This window comes from Piliocolobus tephrosceles, chromosome 1 (assembly GCF_002776525.5).
Source record: "Piliocolobus tephrosceles isolate RC106 chromosome 1, ASM277652v3, whole genome shotgun sequence".
Taxonomy (NCBI): domain Eukaryota; kingdom Metazoa; phylum Chordata; class Mammalia; order Primates; family Cercopithecidae; genus Piliocolobus; species Piliocolobus tephrosceles.
Window position 1 is genome coordinate 105210190 of NC_045434.1, and position 17878 is coordinate 105228067.

The 17878-nt window shown below is 39.9% G+C and overlaps 1 long non-coding RNA gene across 1 annotated transcript in view; it reads left to right on the forward strand.

Annotated features, from left to right (window-relative positions):
- Positions 1-16318, forward strand: part of LOC111549587 — a 54987-nt gene extending 38669 nt beyond the window's left edge. Inside the window, exons 3-5 of the long non-coding RNA XR_002733778.1 lie at positions 13856-14053; positions 14714-14795; positions 16279-16318. This is a non-coding gene — a long non-coding RNA (uncharacterized LOC111549587). The remainder of the gene's footprint in view (positions 1-13855; positions 14054-14713; positions 14796-16278) is intronic.
- The last annotated feature ends 1560 nt before the right edge of the window (positions 16319-17878 follow it).

Sequence of the window (17878 nt, forward strand, 5' to 3'; positions counted from 1 at the left end):
ATATATATATTTTTTTTTTTTTTTTTTTTTGAGACAAAGTCTCACTCTTGTTGCCCAGGCTGGAGTGCAGTGGTGCTATCTCAGCTCACTGCAATCTCCGCCTCCCAGGTTCAAGCAATTCTCCTGCCTCAGCCTCCTGAGTAGCTGGGATTACAGGCGCCCACCACTGTGCCCGGCTAATTTTTGTACTTTTAGTGGAGATGGGGTTTCACCATGTTGGCCAGGCTGAGAAATTAATTTCTAACAGTTCTGGAGACTGGGAAGTACAAGATCAAGGTGCTGGCCCATTCAGTTCCTGGCATGGGCTCTCCATCTGACTTGCTGTGTCCTCACATGGCTCTTCCTCAGGTTGTATGCATACAGTAAGAGACAGAACAAACTCTCTTATGTCTCTTCTTATAATGGCCCTACTTCCATTGGAGCAGGGCCCCACCCTGATAACCTCATCTAATCCTAAATATCTTCCACAGGCCCCGTCTTCAAAGACCATCACACTGAGGGCTAGGGATTCAACATCTGAGTTTGGGAGTAATATAAACATTTAGTCTATAATAAGTACTATCTTCAATAATATTTACAAATGTCAAACTTCCTCTTTTCTTAAACTTAGGGGAAAAAGCCATCCATCCATTCATCCATTAGCTGGTTATTTTAATGATGTTTGAGCACCTACTGTGTGCTACACCTGTGACTTTTCAGAGATTAAAAGCCTCAAGGCTCAGAGTTCCTGAAACCCAGATTAAATATCCCCTTACCACTTTTCTTACTGGCTTTCATTATCACCCATCTTTTTATCATGCTTGGTTATTAAATAAATTTCCCAAGGTGTTTTAAATACCTTTTCCTTAGATCTCTACCTTTCCTTTTAATGTGGCTCAGCAAATGGAAAATGACAACTGCTATGTGCACTCCATGCCTCCCAGTGTGACTTCTCAGCATGTCTGCTATTGCAATTAGTTTTCACCTCCTCAAAGGAGAGGGCCTCTCTGCCCACAGGTGCTGTATTTGGCTGTTAGGTGCTTAATAATTAATTGCTTAGATTTATACTTCTTTTCTTGTTAAATCTAATAGGCATCTTATTCATTTATAAGACTGATTCAGATTTTAAAAGGGCTATATTTTTTTTCCAGAAAAACCCATAAATTATAAACTAATGTCTATACAACATGGAAAGTTATGTTTAAGGGCCAGATGTGGTAGCTCAGTCCTGTAATCCCAGTATTTTGGGAGGCCGAGGCGGGTGGATCACAAGGTCAGGAGTTCAGGACCAGCCTGGCCAAAATGGTGAAACCCCATCTCTACTAAAAATACAAAAATTAGCCAGGCCTACTGGCAGACGCCTGTAATCCCAGCTACTTGGGAGGCTGAGGCAGAGACTTGCTTGAACCTGGGAGGCGAAGGTTGCAGTGAGCCGAAATTGTGCCACTGCCCGCCAGCCTGGGCCAGAGAGCAAGAGTCCATCGCAAAAAAAAAAAAAAAAAAAAAAAAAAGATAGTAAGGTAGGGATATATAAAGTGGTTTCCCATAATCACTGCCACCCTAATAGAAATAGGATCAGAAATTCTGTAGCTCTAGCAGGAAAATAATAAAGGTTGTTATGTTATTCAGAAGTAGCTTAAAAATAAATAAATTAATTAAAAAGGTTGTGATGGTCTTCACACACACACAAAAAAAAAAAAAAAAGAAAGAAAGAAAGAAGAAGGGGAGTGTGTGTTCATACCAAAGATTTTCTTTTTTTCTTTTTCTTTTTGAGACAGTTCCACTCTGTCACCCAGGCTGGCGTGCAGTGGCACGATCTTGGCTCACTACAACCTCCACCTCCTGGGCTCAAGTGATTCTTATACCTCGACCTTCAGAATAGCTGGGACTATAAGGGCACACCACCACATCTGGTTTTATTTTTAGTAGAGAAGGGGTTTTACCATGTTGGCCAGCCTGGTCTCAAACTCCTGGCCTCAAGTGATCCACCCACCTCAGCCTTCCAAAGTGGTGGGATTACAGGCGTGAGCCACTGCAACCGGCTTCATGGCATGGCTTTTCTTACCTACACATTCTTTCCCTCTCTTTGTACTCATTAGTCTCAGGCGTGGTGTGGTGGCACACTCATGGGCAGAATCAATTGTGGGGGAGTGCCATGAGTACTTTGTTACTTATACAGCTTTTAAATATGCAAACAAATTACTTTGTCCATAAATTAAAGCAGAGTCCAGATTTTTCCTTCAATATCATCACTATAAGGAGACAGGAGGCAACAATGCATGGCAGGTGAAAACACTGTGGTTTACATACTGCTGAGGTTCACAGTCCAGCTCCACTAGTGGAGCTGAATAATTTTGGTCAAGACACACTTAGGCCAGGCTCAGTGGCTCATGCTTGTAATCCCAGCACTTTGGGAGACTGAGGCGGGTGTATGACTTGAGCCTGTTAGTTTGAAGCCTGGGCAACATGGTGAAACCTTGCTTATACCAAAAAATATACAAAAGTTAGCCAGGCATGGTGGTGCACCCCTGTAGTCCTAGCTAGTTGGGAGGCCGAGGTGGGAGAATGCTTGAGTCTGGGAGGCAGAGGGCAGAGATTGCAGTGAGCCGGGACCATGCCACTGTACTCCAGCCTGGATAACAGGGTGAGACCCTGTCTCAAAAAAAAAGAAAAAAAAAAAGACACACCTAAAATTAACAAGCTTCAATTTTTTTCATTTATAAAATGGAGGTTATAATAGGGTTTAAGCTATAGATTATGAGAATTCAGATATGAATAAATCAGCAGAGTACTTGGCATATAGTAAGCACTCAATAAAGATTAGCTAAAATAATACTATTTTCAATACTACTACTACTTAGTATTGTTATTAAGAAGTCATCTAATGTAGTTGTTAAGAAACTTTCAGTTCAAATAAACCTAGTCAAGATCTAACTCTGCCACTTGGTAATTCTGTGACCTTGGATAACTTGCTTAACTGCTTTCAGCCTTAGTCTCATCATATCAAAAAAGTGTATGGGGTGTTGTGGAAGTTAAATTGGCAATAAGTCATGCAAACAAGAAAATATAAGGGCTTAACAGATAGCAATTGTGTAATCAAGGTTATCAATGATAATGATGACAGTGCTTGCTTAAGTGTTAGAAGAGGGAGAGGAATTATGTTTAGGAGTGTTGGATCCATATTCGTTTGGTCAGGAAAATATATTATTATCGATAAAAGAGCTAAAACATGATTTATGAGAGGGAGTGGTTATCCTAGCTTACTTGAGAACTAACAAGTTCATAAAGACACTGGGTCAACTCTTTTTATGCAATTTCAGACCTCTAGCAAAGCCTAGAAACCAGTGATAAACTTTGACTGCATATATGTAGGCCAGCAGTGGGAGGTAATTGCTTAGTGCTTTAAAGAACACACAGTTTTGAAGCAAGCAAGGAAGGAAGAAGTCTTAGAAATTATGTAAATCCAACTCCTTTACTTGATAAATGAGGACACTGAGGCCCTTAATGAAGAAATTGAGGCAGTAAAATGCTTTGCCCAAGGTTAAGATCAGGCACTTGATCTTAAAACATGATCATAGTCTTTGTTAAAAGGTGATTAAGAATAGGATGTATTTTGCATCTCTGAATCTATTTCCATGTTTGTATATTAGTGTGACTGGAAGTTTTTGTTTAAAGATTGTGTTTGCATGCCAACTAAACACTAAGAGATAGTCAGAATCTTTAAAAACATCTGGAGGTTTCATCTGTTATTTTGTATATAAAAATTATAAGAGAAGGAACATTAGTATTTACTAAATAAGCACTTCCCAAGCATGAATCAATTTTACATAAAGTGTCTCTAGTAAACTTCACAACAATATTGGAAAGCAACCTGTCCATAAGGGCTGAGTCCAGAAAGCAGAAACTACTCTCGGCACCTTAAGCAGAAAAGGAATTTGATGCCTACAAAAGCGCTGAAAGGTCTAAATGAAGTGGCTTTAGACAAGACCTCCAGGAATGGCTCCCAGTTCACTACCATAGAACTAGCCTGCCCAGGGACCAGGCGTGGTGGCTCACGCCTGTAATCCCAGCACTTTGGTAGGCGGAGGCAGGCGGATCACCTGAGGTTTGAGACCAGCCTGACTGACATGGCAAAACCCAGTCTCTACTAAAAATACAAAATTAGCTGTGCGTGGTGTCGGGCACCTGTAATCCCAGCTACTCGGGAGGCTGAGGCAGAAGAATCACTTGAACCTGGGAGGCGGAGGCTGTGGTGAACCGAGATGGTGCCATTGCATTCCAGCCTGGGCCACAAGAGCAAAACTCCATCTCAAAAAAAAAAAAAAAAAAAGAATTAGCCTGCCCAGGGGACTGCTCTCTCTACTATAGGTGGAACACTAGGCGTCCAGAAGGTGCCATGCCTACTGCAAACTCATAGATTGTAATGTCAAAGCCATGTAACTGGAACATGACTCCATCACCAGCACTGTTGGCCCCTGAGTTATGCTACAGCTGCTAGATCCTTCCAGCAAAAGTTGATGCCCTTCACTGCCCTTCAAGCCGCTTCATATTTTCCCATTTGATTCAGTTTCAAAGTCAGTTCTCATAGTACATATTTAATCACTTGATCTAAGTCACGTCAAGAGCTTTAGCTGCAAAGGAGTCTGATAAATACAGGTTTTAGCTTTTCAAGCCTCTGTAGAACAGTATGTCATATTGGAAGGAAGTTGCGACAAATACCAAGTAGGCCTTATACCTATTTTTAGAATTATAAAGCCACTATTTTGACAGATTAAGTAACTTAGCTAAGGTCACACAGCAATTAATAAAAGGAGAGAGGTTCAAAATAAGACCTCCTGCCTCTAATGCTGTCTATACCTGTATACTAAGCAGTTTGTTGTTATCTCTGGCATAACATTTATTACAGAACGTTAGCTGTATACTTACTCATCTGCTTTGATTAGGACAAGCTTATTCAACCCGCAGTCTGTGAGCCACATGTGGCCTAGGATGGCTTTGAATGTGGCCCAACACAAATCAGTAAACTTTCTTCAAACATTATGAGGTTTTTTTGTGATTTTTTTTTTTTTTTTTTTTTTTTTTTTTTTTTTTTTTTGAGATGGAGTCTCACTCTATCACCCAGGCTGGAGTGCAGTGGTGCAATCTCGGCTCACTGCAACCTCTGCCTCCTGGGTTCAAGTGATTCTCCAGCCTCAGCCTCCTGAGTAGCTAGGACCACAGACGCGCCACCACGTCCAGCTAATTTTTTTATGTTTAGTTGAGGTGGGTTTCCGCCATGTTGGCCAGGATGGTCTCAATCTCTTGACCTCGTGATCTGCCCACCTCCATCTCTCGAAGAGCTGGGATTACAGGCATGAGCCACAGCGCCTGGCCTTTTTTGTGATTTTTTTAAAGTTCATCAGCTATTGTATTAGTGTATTTTATGTGTGACCCAAGACAATTCTAATGTGGCCCAAGGAAGCCAAACGACTGAACACCCCTGGATTAAGAAATCCCTTAAGGTAGAGACATTTGTGGTTCATTATTACACTCAGGGTCTCCCAAATAGAGTATTCATGCCCATGTGTAATTTCTTCCCACATTTATTCTAGGCTTGGCTGAATGATTTGCTTTGGCCTAAGGGACGTCAGCAAACATGATGTAAGTTCAGTGTCTGCACATTGGAACATTGCTCTCACCACGTTAAGAAGTCCAAGGAGCCAACCTGAAGATGAAAGACATACGGAGAGAAAGGTCCAGATCCTCAGCTGTCTCAACTGAGCTCAACCCCTGGGAAATCCCCCAACTGAATACAGTACCATAAGTGAGCTCAGGTGAAACAGCAGAAGAGCTTTCCAGGCAACTCACAGAATCATGAGAAGTAGTAAATTATTGTTATTAGTCTCTAAGTTTTGGAGCTTTTTGTCATACAGTCATAAATAATTAAAACGCGTGCCTTATTTATTTTATCCATGTACTAATACATTTGTTTATTCATTTATTTATTTGGCAATTATTTAAATATCACAGGCACTGGGATATATAATGCCTGTGATAATGCTAAGCACTGGGAGATATAATGATAGACAAGACAGAGACTGTGCTGTGAAGAAGCATCCAATAAAGAGGAACAAATAAAGATGTGACTATAGTACCATGAGGTACAGGCTATGAGAAGAGTAAACACGGGGGGCTATGGAAGAATCTAACAGTGACACCTTACTCAATTTGGGGAGAGGGTGTCACAGGAAAATGCCTGATGTCGATATTCTGTGCATATTTATTTTCTGTTGTAACACAGGAAAGAGAAATTCAGCAATTTGGTCAATGTCACTCAATTATTGGACTGATATAATTTCTCCTGAATCTCATTTGACAACTCTATACATAAAGGTTGTTTCTTTCCATAGCTGGTGTTTTGTTTTGTTTTGTTTTGTTTCGTTTTGTTTTTTTGTGACAGAGTCTCGCTGTGTCACACAGGCTAGAGTGCAGTGGTGGGATCTTGGCTCACTGCAACCTTCGCCTCCCGGGTTCAAGCGATTCTCCTGCCTCAGCCTCCCAAGTAGCTGGGACTACAGATGCCCACCACCACGCCCGGCTAATTTTTGTATTTTTAGTAGAGATGGGATTTTGTCATGTTGGCCAGGCTGGTCTCGAACTCCTGACCTCGTGATCTGCCTGCCTCGGCCTCCCAAAGTACTGGGATTACAGGTGTGAACCACCGTGCCTGGCCTTTCATAGGTATTTTTATTTTTGTTTATTTAGTTGGTTTTATTTTGTCTACAGTGGAAATTAATTCTCATCAATAAAAGCTAGGGTCTTGTGATCCAAACCACTAGGTTTTCTGCAAGCATAATTTTTAACAATAAATTAGCCTGCTTTCCCACCCAATAATTCTTTACTAAAAATTAAATAGTAAAATAATGATTAAATAATTTTAAAGTAGCTAAGTTTAAATATAAAAAATTATACTGGAAAGGTATATTCATTTATATAGCAAGATTTACCTTATTTATTTATTTATTTATTTATTTATTTATTTATTTATTTATTTTTTGAGAAGGAGTTTCGCTCTTGTTGCCCAGGCTGGAGTGCAATGGTGTGATCTTGGCTCACCGCAACCTCCGCCTCCTGGGTTCAAGCGATTTTCACGCCTCAGCCTCCCAAGTAGCTGGGATTACAGGCATGCGCCACCATGCCTGGCTAATTTTTTTATTATTAGTAGAGACGGGGTTTCTCCATTTTGGTCAGGCTGGTCTCGAGCTCCCGACCTCAGGTAATCCGCCCACCTCGGCCTCCAAAAGTGCTGGGATTACAGGTGTGAACCACTGCACCCGGCCTAGAACAAGACTTAAAAACATCAAATATTAAGATACAATTTGGTACCTTTTTACTTTAATTATTGCCAGTCACTGTGTCATCGAACTGTTTTCTTCCCATCAAAATCTGAAGAAGCTCACAAATACGGTCATGTGCTGCACAATATGGTTTCAGTCACCAACAGACCACAGCTCTCATGGTGGTCCCATAAGATTATAATGCTGTATTTTTACTGCACTTTTTCTATATTTAGATACTTTTAGATACACAAATACTTACCATTGTGTTACAATCGCCTACAGTAGTCAGTGCTGTAACATACTGTACAGGTTTGTAACCCAGGAGGAATGAGCTAAACTATATAGCCCTAGGTGTATAGTAGGCTGTGCCATCTAGGTTTGTATAAGCACACTGTATGATGTCACACAATGACAAAGTCACCTAATGATGCATTTCACAAAACATATTCACGTCATTAAGCAACATATGGCTATACTGGGACAAAAGTGATTTGGCCCAATAAAATGGCTGCTTAGCGATTGTAACTGGCCTCACAGTTGTTCCTGCCTGTTGCACAGACAGAGCCAATTTACTAAGACAGCATTATTACAACAGAGAAATAGTTTAATAAATGCAAAACTGGCTAAACAGAAAACCAGAGTTTTATTACTTAAATCGGCCTCCCAAAAAATTTGAAGACTAGGATTTTTTAAGGGTAATGTGGTGGGCAGGGGGCTAGGGAGCAGACGAATGCTTTGGTTGGGTGGGGGCTGAAGCAGGTTCTTCATAGAGGGGTCGAAGCAGGTTCTTCTTGCTGTCTTCAGTTTCTGGATGGGATCGCAGAACTAGTTGGGCCAGTTTACCAGTCTGGGTGGTGCCAGTTTGTTCATCAAAATGCAGGGTCTGAAAAATATCTCAAACACCAGTCTTAGGTTTTACAATAGTGATGTTATTTGTTGGAGCAGTTGTGGAGGATGTTAGTTGTGGAGGATGCATTGCTTTAAAGAAATACCTGAGACTGGGTAATTTATAAAGAAAAGAGATTTAATTGGCTCATGGTTCTACAGGCTGTACAGGAAGCATTATGGTTTCTGCTTTTGGGGAGGCCTCAGAAAGCTCACAATCATGGCTGAAGGGCCAAAGGGGACCAGGCATCTAATATGGCAGAAGCAGGAGCAAGAGGGTGCGGGTATGGGTAGGGGGAGGTAACACACACTTTTAAACAACCACATCTCACGAGATTCACCGTCATAAGAACAGCACCAAGGGAGATCGTGCTAAATCATTCATGAGAAATCCACCCCCATGATCCAATCACCTTCCACCAAGCTTCACCTCCAACACTGGGGATTACAATTTGACAGGAGATTTGGGTGGAAACACAGATACAAAGCATATCAGGAAGTTTAGAATCTTGTGGCCTCTGGCTGCATGCTCCTGAGCCATAATTTCTAATCTCGTGGCTAATTTGTTAGTTTTACAAAGGTGGTCTGGTTCCCAGGCAAAAAGGGGGTTTGTTTTGGGAAGGGACTATTACCATCTTTGTTTCAAAGTTAAACTATAAACGAAATTCCTTTTATGGTTAGCCTGGCCTACGCCCTGGAATGAACAAGGACAGCATGGATGTTAAAAACAAGATGGAGTAGGTTGAGACAGATTTCTTTTGCTGTCATAATTTTCCTATGTCACAGTTTTCTCACTGTTATAATTTGTGCAAAGGTAGTTTCAAGATGGTTCTAGGACCTTGAGGAGTCCTAAGTGTCACAGATGGAAAAATCGGTATGTTAAGAAAAGTACAGTCATAATCACTAACCCTTATTTTAGTTAAAATACAAGCTTATTCACAGAAACAAGGCTGCAGTCTAGAAGAAAGTCCACAAATAGGCAGTGCAGTTTTAATTAGTTGAGTATGGAGACTAATTAATATGCAAATGAGGAGCTTACCAATATTAATCATCTGTTTTACTAGGCGGCTTTTACTAAAGAGTTTCTAACGAGTTTGCAAATTAAGTTTCTTTGACATTAAAAATCAGCTAAACGCCTGTCTGAGAATAATCTCTTCTAACTCAAGGGCGGGAAGGGAGAATTTTTTTCTGGATGAAAAACAGCAGTGTTTAAAACCAATTCCCATGTTGGCAAGCACTGTGCAAGAGTTCTGTATCAACCCTTTCCAGGCTCTAATTGAAACCATTTCAGCAAGAGAGACACCAGAAAACAGTTGGAACAGAGACAAATATGAGCCATGGTGATTTAAAGATACATGACCTAGAAAGTTGCATCAAAAAACTTGCTTAAGTTGGTGACTGGCATTGTTAAAACACAAAAGAGGTTAGAAATATTTGCTTAAACTCCCTTTTACGGCCTTTAACATACCCCTGCGGTTCTCTTTACTTGGAAATATTGAAGATTGGGTTGAATGCTGACTTATCGGGGTGATCTGAGTATGAGGATAGATTACAAAGTGGTCACTTTCATTTTGGGATTCATTTTCATTCAAGTTTGTGAAAAAGTATATGGGCTTCAGTTCAATTATGTTTATCCTATTTTCATCCTATTTTCAATGTCAATTGATTCCATTATCGTGCCACTTGGCTATTAATACAAAATTATACACTACAAATTAATACAATATTTTTATGTTTCCTACTTCCAGGCAGAATGTCAGCAAAGAAATTCTTTTGAAAGACAATAGATTGGATGCAACTCTTCTCTGATCCTTTGCTCCAGTAATTGAAATTCACAGTTGCCCTTAAAAATATTTTCTCTTTCATCATATCCCTATGGAGATTCAAAGGAAACTTTGAAATGATACCTTTTCAATGAGCTCACAATCTATGTTTCTTCTCAAATTTTGCACCTCTCCCCCTACCTCCCACTCTTCTATACCTATCAGCCAAAACTTACCATAATTAGGCTAGACAAATTTGTTACCAGGATCTCCTTTATGCATTCATTCATTCATTTGTTCAATGAATATTGCTAAGGTTGAACCAAGGTACGGAGCACCTCCTGCTGTATAAGATAATTTGGGATGCAAATATGTATAATTAGAAGTTTCAAGGGATTTACAGTCTACCAAGAAAATAAAACGTGCCCAATAAGGCCGCTTTGAAGAATTATGTGATCAAAGCAATGAGAGTTGTATATCTCATGTGCTTGCTGCAAATGACTTTGAGCAATCTTGTGAAAACATTCTGCCTCAATCTCTTTCTTAATATAGCAGAGTCCTAGTACATCGGAGAACAGAAGATGATTGGTGATTTATTACTTTCCAGTTTTTACAAGTTTAAAGTGGCTAATATGAGAAATACCGAAGAACGGTCCCACCTTTCCCAGAGTAGGAAGAGACCTTACTTTAGTCTGTGGATGTTTACTTGCTGATTGTCAATGAGAATGAGCCAATGACATTCACTTGAAGTGTTCAGCGGGGAGCTCTGGACTATATTTTTCAGTTCTGTTATGATTCTTGCTTGTCTGTAGCCTTATTTCTTTTGGTCAATACCTGTGCTAAATGTTCTGGTTGGTGGAAAATACTGTTAAGTTCAGATTCATTAAAATTAATGGCAAAAATGAAAGAAGGTCCTTAATCAAAGGCACAAGATAGATTTTGCAAAGAAATTACGGCCAGAGAATTAATCCAAAATGTGCTTTGGTTTGGGCTTCTGTACAAGCACGTCTTGGCGGCAGGTCTGGGCTCGAGGTTGTAGGAGCTGCAGGAGTGGAAAATGGAAATGGTTCATCTGCACCTGCCCTTTCTCCAGAGATTTGTCTCATCATCCTCTCCCATGACACACAGGGCCAGTCCACACTCAGAGAGAAGTCTGCAGACCGTCCTTCCTTGATGCCCAAGCCCCAGCAGGATGGTGCTCCAAGTCACTGTCACTAACTTGTATATGGTGTTTTACAAACAACTATATGATTGGATATAGAATGTATTTCTGTGGTATGTGTGAATTCCAATTGTTTGCTCTAAAACAGCACTGTTCAATAGAACATTCTACAGTGACAAAAATATTCTATAAATCTCCATGGTCCAATACAATAGCCACTAACCACATGGCTATTGAGGATTTAAAATATGGAACTGGATTTTTAATTTTATTTAATTTTGATTACATAATTTTAATTTAAATAGCCACATATGTCTAGTAGCTTACCATAATGGACAGTGCAGTCCTAGAAAGTAACTTCATCCATTTTGATTTTATAAATGGAAACGGAAAATAACCACCCTATGATAATGACACAGTTCTGACTTAGGCACATGAGTTAATTCTCTTAATTTTGACATAAATATAATGAATGAAATTTCAACCCTTCTGCTATTGATGAAAAAGTAAGGCTTTAACTTCAGTTGTCTAGATTGAATATATAACTGGCCAACTGCTCACTTTGATTTTTTTTCCATTTATTATACATCTTGCATCCCACACCTGGCCATAGATAGGTAAGATTAAATTAGTCTTCCATCTCAGGAACACATAATAGGACCTTCTAATTAGGACACAAAATTATAAAAAATAAAATAAATGCAAATAATATTAATAAATTCTGTAGATAATTCAAAACGCTGTTTGAATGAGACTTCTGAACAACTTGGTGGCATGGCTACACTGGAGCTAAATTTGCTATTATTTGAAAATTCTGAAATCAAGTACTATAAGTGATGTGTTCTAATAAGAAATAATCACCTCTTGAGAGTATGGTAACGTGTATGAGACTAAGCATAACTAATACAAAACAGCATATACCCTGAATTTTATGTATAGCTCATTTCTGGGAGGAAATGTTCCCAATGTTTGCACCAGAATTAGAAGCAACCAGAGACTCAATTGGTCTGATTCTAATAACTATGCAGGAGCTTTCCTAAGATGCTGAATGTACACTTTTGAGCCCCCTTCCACTCACCAGTCTGTGTTGATGAGCCCAGATACATACAACTGACTAGAATTTCATCACTTTTAAACATGCACCACTGAGTTGATGCCACATCCATGAATATGACTGATTTAGACAAGGCTGAAAAATATAGCGTTTTAGATAACCAGGGGGTTCAGCCGAATTCTAAGGAGGGGCTTTATAGCACCTGCTCCTCTAGTTGCATTAATATGGCTCCTGGAGGCCAGGCATGGTGGCTCACACCTGTAATCCTAGCACTTTGGGAGGCCAAAGGGGGCAGATCACAAGGTCAAGAGACCAAGACTATCCTGGCCAACATGGTGAAACTCCGTCTCTACTAAAAATACAAAATAGCTGGGCATAGTGGTTTGCGCCTGTAGTCCCAGCTACTCAGAAGGCTGAGGCAGGAGAATCGCTTGAACCTGGGAGGCAGAGGTTGCAGTGAGCCGAGATTGCGCCACTGCACTCCAGCCTAGACAACAGAGTGAGACTCCATCTCAAAAAAAAAAAAAAAAATGACTCCGGAAAAATCGACCCACTTGTTTATGCAGCCTGTCTTACTTCATAGGATTCTTGTGAGAATTAAATGAGATCCTGGGAGGGTTAGATGACTACAGTAGAAAGAGCAGTCAGATGATAAAAAAAATCTGAATTTTAATCCTGAGACTTTAATTAATGTCTTAGTTTTAGCTTTCTTATCTGCAGGATGAGGGTAGGAATGTCAGCTCTATGTATCTCACAGAGTTTCTGCAGGGATCACATGAGACACTCTGCATGCTTTTTTTTTTTTTTTTTTTTTTAATTCTGAGTTTGTCATATGCACAGAGATTTCTGATTTCTGGTCACTCTTTTTTAGATTCATTTACTTTCATCTCGTCCCTTAGTCACCAGTTGCACATATCTACGAAATGATTGGCTGGAATTAGTGGCGTGGTCTGTGAAGGTGAAATTGAGTGAAACAAGAAAAACCATAAAAGGCCCCAAATCCATGGCCTTGACTTCATTAAGCAGGCGCAATATTCATCTGTGCGATCCATCTTCAGTGAAATGCAGCCTCCTGACCTTTTGCCAGCTTAGCCCTGCTGTCAGCAGTTGGGGGCCCTGCCACAGGGCTGGGGAGGGAGCCCCGGGTTGCCCACATTGCAGATCATCTCAGAAATATTCAAGAGGGACTGTAAAATAAACCCCCAGTCTTGTAATTTTATTTCAAAAAGCAAAAAATCTCCCAGATAATGAGCATTTTGCTCTAATAAGAATTGTAGGATTGATTAGGTTCAAACTGTTAACAGACATCCTTATGGTTAATGAAGCAGCATTGAAAATGCCTCTGGATTTTTTGGAAACTTAAATCATACAAAAGCAAGCAAAGAACTGAAGGTGGGGTGGATTAAACTGTCTGTTAGTTAATATACTCAAAATAACGGACACAAAATGTTCTTTGAAAAGTTCATATGCATCAAGAGTTATTTCCCCAATGGGCAAGCAATAAACTTTCACGATTATTGTTGGAACATTCTTTGGATAACATATTTTTCTGTGAATCTTGAGTGGGGGACGGAAGCTTCTGCCATTTTAATTCCTTTGTTAATGTCTTTATGAATGCAATTAACACTTCATTCACGCTTCTTTGTTTCTGGATCCCATTAGGATGTGGTTTATGCCAGTTTCTCTCTCCCAGGAGACAGCCCGCATCACACAACATTTCACTCAGCTGTGTCGCTGAGCACTGACAAACTCAATTTACGAAAGGCAAGAGTGAGTTGACACCATGCTGTGGCAGTTGTCCTGATGGGAGGAAACGACTCATTTCCTTCCAAGGTAGAACCCACCTTCTCTGAGAAGCAAGCTTATGCACAAGAGTATTGAAGACAAGGAGGTAAGGAAAGCCCCTTGGCTGACACAAAGTAAAATCCCTGCAGTTGAAGAAATGCTAAGAATCAAATTTGGTTCCTGGTCTTCAAAGAAAAAACAGCTATCGCTGGCCCTGTAGGCACAACAGGCTGCTGTTATCTTTATCAAACATTTAGTAAGAGCTAACTAGGTACAAAGTAAGGGAGAAGCCCCGAAGCAGAGGAAATGGTCTCTCCCTTCTGGAGCTTACAATGTAAATAAGAGGCAAGAGATAAACATGACAAATACATAAGCCGGGGTGAAAGGCAGCACAGCTAAGTCCTGAATGAGAGGCACAGACCAAAAGAACACTAGGAGTTCAGAAGTCTGTGATGGGGAATCTGGGGAAAGCTTTTCTGGGGAGGTGAGACTTAAATAAAAGCAGTTCCCCTGGCCATTCAATGATTGAACTCACCAGGAAAGAGGGAGAGAATAGGAGAAACTGCAGAGAGGGAAGGAGAGGCAGGCATTAGCTAAGATGCAAAGGTGCAAAATGAATAAGACGGTTTTTGTTCTTGATACATTATTTTCCCTTTATATTAAAGTCTCTCCTCCAATTGATGGGATCATTTCTATTTCAAATATCAGCGTGCTATTTGCTTAACAGCCAAAGGCACTGCAAATGAATATATCTGAATCTTACTAGAAACTGTACAGAAGAAGATGCAGGAGGTCCGAAGGGAAGTCAGAGACAAAAGCAGGAAGGAAGGAAGCAAGCACTGCTCATGGTTTGGCATTACATTTTTTCTTTAAGTGAAAAAAAAAAAAAAATCACCTATAGATAGGCCTTGTACCTGTGCTATAATTTTAAGTTTAGTTTTCTCTGACAAAGACAAAAAAAGAGGAGAATTTCTAATAAGTGTTAAGAAGCATACCATATTTCCAGAAAAGGAAGTAAAGCAGCTTATAGCCCAAGTCATCTGTGCCTAATGTTAAAGGTGTTTTAATAAGCAAAGGGTGGTATTCCTTATGCAGTTTTAACATGATTTAATGGTATGATAATTGGTTATTTTCTTGTTTCTGAGTTACTCCAGAAATCTAGCCCTTTTCCCATTAGCTATATATCCTTATTACCAAGATCTTTCTCATGTCTCTTTCAACCAGATCTGGGCTGTCAACGCCATCATATTCTATTAGAATAAGGCCTGGATGTATTTCTGCCAGATTGGCCAGCCCCTAGGCATTAAAGCATTGCAGACCACAGTCATGCCTGAGCACTTTTTGCATTAACAATAAGGGTCATTTTGTTTATATTTTATAATATGAAGCTGCTCTTTGTGGGAAAAATGGCTTCCTATATTACAAATAATGCTTGGCCAAAGAACAACTAACATTAACATTAACACTGATTCTAATCAAAAGTTAAAGTGTTGGTAATTTTATGAGGGTTGTTTCTTTCCCTAAAGCAAATAGCTGTCAATTGTCAGTTTTAAAACTACTGTGATTTATTGGAAGAATAACAGCTCAGTAGAATTACTGAATTAATTCCCAAACATTTAAAGGGGAAAGAAAAAAAGTGATCAAATGGATGGTCTGTATGGGGCAAGGAGGGGAAGGGATGGTTCTGAGGCTAAAAAAACAAAAAAAACAAAAACCCTTTACTTCTGTCCTTGTGCATTTTGCATTTTTTTAAATAGAAAAAAGCCACTCTGCATTCCCTGGCCTCAAGCCACTAGGTCACTATGTAAAACATAAACAGGGTCTGTGTTTTGCTGCATTTGAGAAAGATGTAAAGGTGTAAATATGATGGAAGAGGTTTTGTTTCCTTTCCCCTCTCAGGAATGGTCTGACAGCCCCAGGCTCGAGAATGTGTCTCTCCCAAGTACTCTGTCACCCTGGTAACCATGGAGACCATGACGATCGATTAGATGCCATCTGATCTCAACCTCATAAAAAAAAAGGCAGCAGATGGCAACCAGGCCACTAGACCTGTCTCAAGAGAGACGAAGAGGAAGAGCGAGAAAGGGAAGGAAGGAGGGAGAAAGGGGAGGAGGTGGGGGTGGGTTGGCGCAGGGAGAAGAGAGCCCAGAAGCATCTCTGGAAATGAAAATTTTAGAAAAGAATGAAAATAGAAAACAAGGAAAGCAATGGAAAAAAAGAAACTAAAACCCACTGTGCGATAGACCCCCATAGTGAGTTGATAATTCTGTGAGGAAGATAATTCTATGGAGAAAGCGAATCAGCTATCTCCTAACTTTCCACTTTATACAGAATGGTATGGAACCTGGGCCCCAAGGCTTCTCTGAGGGATACACACAAAGTTGGCTGTCAGAATCAGGTGGACTTTGATACATCCAAAAGAGAATTCTGAGACCTGGTTCTCAGAATGAATGTCCCTAATCAGATGAGACCTTTCAGGGGACTGGATGCGTCAATACTGGTATGTTTGTCAGCCCCTCCCCAGCAGTGTTCTAATATTCCTTAAAGGAATAAGCGATAACCAGGTCAGTAGATACCTAAGGTGAAAAGAAGACAAGAGCAGTTAAGTCAATTCTGGTAACCTAGGAGTTTTAGCCAGTGTCCCAGAGTAATGTAATGGCTAATATTTATGAAGTGTTTATGATATGTCAGACACTGCTAAGCACTACATACAGAATATTTAATTTAATCCAGATAGCAATACCATAGGATAGGTGCAATAATGATTCCCATTTTACAGAGAGGACCTGAGACTTAGAGAGGTTAACCACCTTCATCAAGGGCATGCCTAGAATGCAATATGTAAATGTACGGAACAGCTTACTTATACAGAGAGTTGACTTGCTCACTCTTGTGCTTTCTTTTTCAATCCCCTCCCCTACCTTTTTTTTTGAGACAGAGTTTCACTCTGTCACCTAGGATGGAGTGCAGTGGTGCAAATTCAGCTCACTGCAACCTTCGCCTCCTGGGTTCAGGTGATTCTCCTGCTTTAGCGTCTGGAGTAGCTGAGATTACAGGTGTGCACCACCACATCTGGCTAGTTTTTGTATTTTTAGTAGAGACAGGGTTTCACTATGTTGCCCAGGCTGGTCTCCAGCTCCCAACCTCAGGTGATCCACCCACCTTGGCCTCCCAAAGTGCTGAGATTACAGGTGTGAGCCACTGCGCTGGCCTTCTCCTCCTTTTTATTTATTTATTTTCATTTTTTATTTTTTGAGATGGGGTCTTGCTATATCAGTCAGACTGGTCTCAAACTCCTGGGCTCAAGTGAGCCTCCTGCCTCAGCCTCCCTAGTAGCTGGGACTATAGGCATGCACTACCACACCTAGCATTTTTCCCTTTTCCATTTTATTTCAGATTTTTGCAGATTACAAAATAGGACATGTCCAATATAGAAAACTGCTTAAAACAAGAGAAAGAAAGGGAAAATTATCTACATTCCCATTAGTCAGAGATACATGTGATAAGCATGTGGATTATGTAATATACATATATATAGAGAGAGAGAGAGAGGAAGACAGGCATGTATATTTTAAGCAAATATAGTATTAAATCTTAAATACTGTTTGGTTAACATATTTTTTGGAACATTATATTATGAAAAACTTTCCATAGTTTTGACTCTTCTATTTTATCTGATTTAATGATTACAGCATTCTACTATCTGATATATCATAATTTTATTTAACTACTTCTTTATTATTGGATTTTATTTCCAGATTTTTTCTACTATAAATAATGCTATGGTGATCATTCTTGCATATAAACCTTTTTTTGTGCTACTCTGACTTTTTTCTTTAGAATGAAAACATATTGGCTAAGTCAAAGTGTATGTTTTCTCAAAACTTCTAAATTGAGGTATAGCATATATAAAACAAAGTGAATAAATCTT